Source organism: Furipterus horrens, unplaced genomic scaffold (assembly GCF_987537825.1).
Source record: "Furipterus horrens unplaced genomic scaffold, mFurHor1.1.pri manual_scaffold_2, whole genome shotgun sequence".
Classification (NCBI taxonomy): domain Eukaryota; kingdom Metazoa; phylum Chordata; class Mammalia; order Chiroptera; family Furipteridae; genus Furipterus; species Furipterus horrens.
Genome location: NW_028327172.1, coordinates 173,513,400 through 173,522,430, shown reverse-complemented (window position 1 = coordinate 173,522,430; position 9,031 = coordinate 173,513,400).

Below are 9,031 nucleotides of genomic sequence, written 5' to 3'. Positions count from 1 at the left end.
TGTACAAGCATTGCAAAGACTGTGTAGAGATAGGGATCCTACTGCATTGGAGATAAGACAGTTTCTCTACTAAAGTAGCTGAAAGGGGAAAAATGGTCTAAAATATGAAATGTAATGTGGACGCTGTGTTGTAAACTGTGCCAAAATTACTCAAATTGTAGTTATTGATCAAAGTTTAACTGCTTTATCGTTTTTATTTTTAAAAAAAGGATACTGAATGTCTGAACTCTGTAATATGTTTTAATTGAGAGATGTAAATAATGTCTACAGACGTATGAGATGGGATGGGAAGAAATATTTAAATTCTAGGTTTTTTTAAAGGAAGAAACAACGTTTATTACAAAAATTAATAAAGTTATGTTTGGCCATGAATTCTGACTTTGCATTACTGTATGTGTGTGTGTTTTTTTGCTATAGATAGTCCCACACTGGACACATTATCACAGAGAAATTGTGAAGGTATTTGCAGTATGTTGAATATTTAAAATTTGTTAGGCATTTTTTTATAATGCTTACAACAACTCTGGAAGTTAGTATCTTAGTCTTACATACTAGAAAACTAAAGCTCAAAAATTGTATAAGTCACTGATTAGCACTAGTGTTTAAAAACTAAATATAGCCCTGCCCAGGTAGCTCAGTTGGTTAGAGTCACCTTGATACACCAAGGTTGTGGGTTTGATCACAGAACACATACAAGAATCAACCAGTGAATGCATAACTGAGTGGAACAACAAACTGATGTTCCTCTCTCTCTCTGCCTCTCTGTCTCCCCCCTTCCTTTCTCTAAAATCAATAAAAATAAATAAAAATCCATATATGCCTTGACCTTGAAGCCAATGCATTTGGTTGTTTAAATATATGGCAGTCCCCTCTTATCCTTAGTTACCTATGGTTAACTGCGGTCTGAAAATATGAAATGGAAAATTTCAGAAATAAACAATTATGAGAAGCATGATGAAATCTCGAGCCATCCCACTTGGTCCTGCCCCACCTGCCCTGTCCTGCTCTGTCCTGCCCAGGACATGAATTATCTTTTTGTCCAGTGTATCTGTGCCCATTAGTCAACTGTTGGGGTATTGCTGTGCTTGTGTTCAAGTATTCCTTATTTCACTTACTAATGACCCCAAAGTTTAAGAGCAGTGATGCTGGTAGTTCAGGAATGCCAAAGAGAAGCTGTCAAATGAATGTATGTATAGGAAAAAACAATATATAGGGTTTGGTATAATGCAAGTTTTCAGGGATTGACTGGGAGTTTTGGAACATACCTCCTGTGGATGAAGTGGGACTACTGTACTGTAAGAGAACAGTTGGCAAGATGCATAATTATTTTTGATCTTTGCAATATGCTAAGATTTTTAACAAATTTTGTCTTAATTATAGACCATTAAAGAATGAACAGTAGTGGAGAATTTTCATTTTACCCTGATACGTAAGTTCCAAAAGGAAAAGTGTATTTTAGAGTATTCCCAGAGTACCCTCATTTTAGAGATATTTATGTTTAGAGACATTTGTATTTGGAGTGTTGGGTTGAAAATATATTGCTGGTAGTAGCCACAGTTGTCTAATGTCAATAATTAGTATTTGAGCAGAAGACTAGGAGTCGAAATGGTAATCCACACTGATGTGGACTGTCCCCATGTATTAATAAAAATATCTTGCTGTTCAGCACAAACAGTATGTAAAAAACATCTGTGGGTAATGAAATACTCATAAAATTAACCTATAATTAGGTTCATTTGTCTCACTTGTAGTAAATTTAAGTATTATATAATGTCTGAAATGATGTGTTTTGGTAAGACAAAGGTAAATCTTTAAGGCTTAACCATGTTTAATAGGTATTTTATACTCTTGTTTTAAATAGCATAATGAATACAGTGTCACATTTTTTTTATTACCTAAGTTTACCTTTACAAGCATGCTGCAAAACATAGTTTCCTTTCCTTAGGTGCTATGTAGAGCTGATGGCTGGCTACCATGTGCTTCTAGTATGTTATTTTGTTATCACACTTCAAATTTGCTGGAAGAACTCTGACTCTCCATTATTGCTTTTATGATGGTTTTTACATCCTCCTGTTTTCTAGGCAATAATGAAGATTGCAAGGAGATATTTATAACCAGGCTTATTAAGTTGATACACATAATTTTACAGAAGTTGAGTTGGTATACACAAATGCATGGGCTGTGTAACCACTGCTTATCAAGGTTCATGGCCCCTTTTTTTCCTTTGGTTTTTTTTGTTGGTTTAGAGGTTTCTTAGTAAACTTATACGTGATCGGTCAGGAGCCTGCCTCATTCAACCAGCACTCCCACAGGAGAAAAGGAATTCCCAAATCGAAGGACTCTGGCAAGGAAGAGTTAAGACAGTAGCATGCTCACAACTGGCTGGATGCTCCAATCCCTTGTCTTTAAACTGCAGTTCCAAAATCTGAAAAGCTTGGAAAACAAAGTATTTTCTTGATTCAGTGCAAACTTAACCTGGCCTGAGGTTAATAGTCTTTATGTCACTTAATGTGAAAACTCAAGTTTCACTGCCAAATATTAGTGTATTTAACACTTCTGGAGGAGGGTTAGGGAAGGTGACATAATATATATAGTTTATGACTATTTTCTAAAGTCTAAATATTTTTTGTCTGAAACATCTGGCTATACTGCTTTCAGATAACGGATTGTGCATAACAATCAGGAAGGCACTTTTTAAAAAGTATATTTTATTGATTATGCTGTTAGAGTTGTCCCAATTTTTCCCCCTTTGCCCCTTCCGCCTGGTAATCCCCTTCTCTACAACAATTCCCCCACCCTTAGTTCATGTCGATGGGTCATGTGTGTAAGTTCTTTGGCTTCTCCTTTTCCTATACAATTCTTAACATCCCCCTATTTTATTCCTACCAATCATTCTCCTTAATCCCTGCACCACTTCCTCCATTTTCCCCTCTCCCATCCCCACTGATAACCCTCCAAAGGATCTCCATATTTATGATTCAGTTCTTATTCTGATTGTTTCCTTAATTTGTTTTTGTTTTTTAATTCATTTGTTGATAGTTGTGAGTTTGTTGTCATTTTAATGTTCATAGTTTTGATCTTCTGTTTCTTAAATAAGTCCCTTTAACATTTCATGTAATAAGGGCTTGGTGATGATGAATTCCTTTAGCCTTATCTTGTTTGGAAGGCACTTTATCTGCCTTTCCATCTAAATGATAGCTTTACAGGATAGAGTAATCTTGATTGTAGGTCCTTGCTTTTCATCACTTTGAATATTGCTTGCCAGTCCCTTCTTGCCTGCAAAGTTTCTTTTGAGAAATCAGCTGCTAGTCTTATGGGAACTCCTTTGTATGTAACTCTCTGCTTTTCTCTTGCTGCTTTAAAGATTCCCTCTTTATCTTTAACCTTTGGCATTTTAATTATGATGTGTTTTGGTGCGGTCCTCTTTGTGTCCAACTTGTTTGGGACACTCTGTGCTTCCTGAATTTGTATATCTATTTCCTTCACCAAATTAGGGGAATTTTCTTTCATTATTTTTTCCACTGAGTTTTCAGTTTCTTGCTCTTCCTCTACTCCTTCTGGCACCCCTATGATATGGGTGTTGGTATGTTTAAAGTTGTTCCAGAGGTTCCTAAGCCTCCCCTTGGTTTTTTGCATTCTTGGTTCTTCTTTCTGTTTTGGTTGAATGTTTATTTCTTCCTTTTGTTCCAAATATGTTGATTTGAACCCCGGCTTTTTTCCCCTTCACTCTTGGTTCCCTGTATATTTATTTTCTTTCTTTCACTTTGTATAAACTTCATTTCTTCCTTTTTATTTTTTATTTTTTGCCATACCCTATGAGTTCTCTGAGCATCATATCACCAGTGTTTTGAACTCTGTGTCTGATAGGTTGGCTATCTCCATTTTGTTTTAGTTCTTTTTTTGCCTCCTCCATTTGGCAGCCTCCCTGCGTTTGTTTCTGTGTATTAGGTAGAGTTGCTTATACTCCCTTAGTAGTGTAGCCTATGTAGCAAAGGCACCTTTAAATTGTGTGGGTCAGAGTCTTAGGAAATTGCCAGGGCGGGGCCATCCACTTCACTGTTTTGTGGCTCTATTTGTGGTGGTTGGCTTGGAGAGGGGACAGTGCCATTGTCTGGCTTCTGGAGATTTGCCCAGCACTTGCCCTGTTTCCAGTCACTTTGCCCACTTCCTGTATGTGATTGGAAGCCTTCCAGTTACTGCCCTGGATGTGCATACGTTCTAAGACCATATGGGCCCTTTAAGTGGAAAAAACCTGTCAGTTTCTTCTTCCGTCCCTTGCAGGCCATTTAAGTGGCAAAAATCTGGCAGTGTCTTCACGGCCCCAGTCCCCACTGGTGTTTACAGCCAAAGGTAATAGTGATTTATCTGCCCAGTGCTGGAACCCTGGGCTGTGTGATCTGACCTCGGTCTGGGCTCACTCCCAGAGTATCCCTCCCATTTTTTTATCCACCACATGTGAATGTGGGACCATCTGCTCCACCACCGCCACCTCTTATCCGAGCCACACAACCTCTCGGAGTCATCTCTGCCACTCTGCCCCTCATTCCTGTTTGGATGAATGTGGCTTCTTTAAATCCTTGATTGTCGGACTTCTGTATAGCTTGATTTTCTGATGGTTCTAGTTGTTATTTGTTTTTGAGATTGGTTGTAATTTTTTCTGTGGTTGCACAAGGAGGCCAAGTGTGTCTGTCTACAACTCCATCTTGACTGGATGTCAGGAAGGCACTTTTCAAAGTGTTCTTCTCTGGTCTCTTATGTAGGAAAATAGAAAATCATGCTGAACTTGGTGTTAAAGAGAGCTAGGTTTTCTGTTTCCCCCATTTACTTTGTATTTTTAAGGTATACTCTTAAGCTTGGAGGTGCTCAAGTTCTCATAGCCAGAAATGGCAGAGCTGGGATTTGAAAGCAGTCTCTGTAATGTTTCAGTGCTTAAGCTATTACTTGCTACACTTCTTTTGCATGTGTATGTGTTTTTTGTGTGTGGAAACCACACTTGGGGATTTCTACTCCTTAACCCCAAACATCTTTAACAGATCCATGTGCGACTTATTCAGTTCCACTTTCCTCCTGTTTGAAGGTCTCAGAGATTCACCCTATTTTACTCCTTTCTCAGCAGCTGCCCATACCCTTACTTCACAGATTCTCCCCCCAGTGTAGGTGTGGAATAAAACACCTAGTAGCTTCTCCAGCTTCCTTGCCATCCTTAATGACAAGCATCCAGGCCTTCTTCTTTGTTTTAAGATTTTATTTATTTACTTACTTATTTAATTTTTTTTTAAATTAAATTTTTTTTTTATTTTTGGTTTTTCAATTACAGTTGTCCCATTTTCCCCCATTTCTCTCCCCCACCCAGCCCACCCCCCCTCCCGCAACCATATCCCTCCCCGCTGTCCGTATCCATGAGTCATTTATATATTTATTTATTTTTAGAAAGACGGGAAGAGAGGGAGAGGAACATAACTGTATGGTTCCCTCTCGCATGCCCCCAACTGGGGACCTGGCCAGCAATCCAGGCATGTGCCTGACTGGGAACTGAACTGGTGACCCTTGTGTTGGAAGGCTGGCATTCAATCCAGTGAGCCACACCAGCCAGGACCATTCAGGCCTTTTTCATTTCAAGGATCCTGCTGCTAATCACTATGGGAATAAACAAAAGTAATATACATAAAATAATAGCATAACAAAATAATATAGGGAAATTACAAAGAATAATTTTTCCTGTTTTTATTCCAGAGTTTCTCATGGAGTCACATTTTTATTTCTGCCCTTTATTTCTGAGAATGATTCACCATTTACCCACCTTCTTCTGAACTCTACCTTTATATGCATTTTAGATGATATGTTGGTTGCAAAGTCAAGAAATAACAGGACCAGATTTCCAGCCAAGATGGAGGCCTAGACTGACATGCTCTGTCTCCCTCCACAACTAAGAAGGAATACAACTACCGCAAAGCCAGAAATAACCAGAAGTTCCAGACAATAAAGCTACATGAAAGCCCAACGTATGAAGTTATAAACAAGTGGTGCTCGTCTGGATGAGTAGGAGGGGCGAAACCGGGGTGGAGATGTCAAGCTGTGCTGGCGTTGATGGCTGCGACGATGACAGTGGGATGGTGGTAAGCACAGACAACTGTATTTAAAAAGAGGTGAGAAGCACCTGGGGAGCGTCCCCAGCTGCAGACCAGACCTGTCAGCTCCTGATTCCATCGCTGGGGGAGGAAGAACCCCATTGCCTCAGACTCTGAAGTCTGGAGGGGTGGGGGACTGAGGAAGAAGCTCCTGGTCTCTCAGTGGAGAGTAAACGACAGGAATCCATCTAGGACCCTTGCCCCCCCCCCCCCACATTTGCCACAGCATGGTGGGAAGGATTGCCCAGTACTGACGAGTGCACGGGGCTCCGCCCCCTATAGCATAGGAGGTGTGACAGCGCCGCCCAGGAAGCAAAGGTAAACAAAAACTGTCAGGATGGCACAGATCATGACAGAAATCCCGGTGATGCAGCTGACCAGACAGCAAATATCTAATCTGTTGGACCAGCAGATAGATCATCTTTCTGAGGCTCAGTTCAGAGCTTTGGTTATACCCGTGCTTGTAGACCTGACAGCAGATCTTAAGGCGGGGAAGGAATGAAGGCTAGTCCTGAAATGAATGAAAACATACAAAACAAGTGGTGAGAGAAAGAAAACCAGGGATCAAATCAACAAACTGCAATATAGGGAAGGAACAGTCAACCAGTGCAGAAAGAGGAAATGAGAAGTGAATAAAATGAGGAGAGGCTCAGAAACCTATGGGACAGCTATAAGCGGGCCAAAATCCGAATCATAGGGTTCCCAGAAGGTGAAGAAGAACTAGAAATTGAAAAAGTATGTGAAAAAAACAATGAAGCAGAACTTCCCTAACTTGGGGAAGGAAATAGACTTACAGGTCCACGAAGCACAGAGTTCCAAAACTGGAGCCAGGGAGAACCACACCAAGACACATTATAATCAAAATGTCAAAAATTAAGGATAAAGAGAGAATCTTAAAAGCAGCAAGAGAAAATAAGAGAATTATGTACAAAGGGGTCCCAATAAGACTATCAGCTGATTTCTCAAAAGAAACTCTGCAAGCAAGAAGGGACTGGCAAGAAATATTCAAAGTAATGAAAAGCTAAAACCTACAACCACGATTACTCTATCCAGCAAAGCTGTCATTCGGAATAGAAGGGCAGAGAAAGTGCTTCCAGGACAAAGTAAAACTGAAGGAGTTCATCAGATCCAAACCACTGTCATATGAAATGTTAAAGGGACTTGCTTAGGAGAAAGAGGATCAAAACTATGAACATTAAAATGAAAATTGTTATCACAACAACCAACAACAGAAGCTAGGGAATTGAAACAAAGGCAAACTAAATAGGCAACGAGAGTAGAAAAAGAATTATAGGTATGGGGAACATTATGGGGGGAGGTCAGCTGGGACGGAGGAGTGGGGAAGGGAGGGAGATGGTACAGGAATTAAGAAGCATAGTAGGAGGGAGTGGAGTAGACAGGAAGATGTTGAGAACTATATGCACAACCAATGGGCATGGATGGGGGGGCGGGACAACTGGAGGGAAGGGGGTCACTGGGTGGAGGGGAACAAAGGGAAAAGAAATTGGGACAACTGTAACAGCATAATCAATAAAGCATATTAAAAAATAAAAATAATAACAGGGCTTTTGGTGTCTGTAGATAATTTAACCTCAGTAACTACTAGACTGGGTAGTGTCTGCTTTACTAGTTTTTCTTTTTAAACTGTGATTAAAAATGAGTTCCTCTGGGCATTTTTACACTGTATTTGTGCCCAGCTGAAGTGTTCTAGCAGAATACATGGTGCATGAGTAGACATTCAAAATTTCAACGTATATATATATTTTTGTTAACTATGTGCCAGGTACAGGACATGCAAAGTAAAGTAGTCTTGCTTAACAGAAATACAGTATACCCAGTATGTTAACTTCTACATAGCATTGTAGGAGTAGAAATTTCTTCCTTATTCCTTTCTAGAATCTTTGGCTGGTCTAATATTTAAATTGACATAAAACAATAACAGGAACAAAACATTTTACCTTGTTTGTATGGGAACCGCATAAAAATATGAGACGACGGGAGCAAAGCAGGAAGCCTTTTTCATTTTTTAGACAATAAATTTGTGAAGAATTGACAAGGCAAAGGATTGGGGCTTGGGGTAGTAAATTGTTGGAGAAGTAACAAGGTTTATTAATACAATCTGCTCTGCCCTAAATTTCCTGTCTCTGGTGATAAGGATATCCCTGGTGCAGGTAGGGTACATTTCACATGGGAGATTTATCTCCTTTCAGTGAGGGCCAAGGGAGGAACAGAGCGTCGTTGTGACGGCTATTTTGCAAATACCTTTAATTCAAAATCATCAATATGCCAAAGTGCACGTTTTGAGTTGGCATATTTTGCTTGCCTTTAACATAAACGGGCATACAAATCCAATGAAGGGGGCGTATGAAACACCAGGAAAGGCTTTTTGTGAGGTGGCATCTGACTACCTAAATTCTCACCCCAGTTCCACGCAATGGATTACTAGTTAATTCCTGAAAAGAGCTGAAAACAGTGCCTGGCTGGGTTGCCTAGCAGCACTTAGTCTGATGGTCGTCCTCCAGGCTGAGAACAGAGGGTAAGCAGTTTGATTTTTTCTATTATACATTGCTTTTCCCTTGTCAAATTCAAAGTTTCAAGGCCAGCCAATTCTGCCCAGACGCTGTGTTTATTTCCACAAGCTCCACTGGAGAGGCAAGTTCTCCAAAGCCCAGCCCACTCCAGGTGACGAGAGCAGGCGACAGCCTCTGTCCTCAGAGGCCCTCAGGCGCCCTCAGTCACCCTCTGGTTACTCGCGCTCTCCAACCTCGGGCGTGAGCGTCTGCCCTCGGTTCCCACCCCAATCAGGAACCCCGCTTGCCTCTCCACAGGCCCCGGCGCCCCCGGAAGATGCGCGTCGTCGCGCGCGGGCCCGCCTCCCGCTCTGGCGTGACGTGACGTTCGGG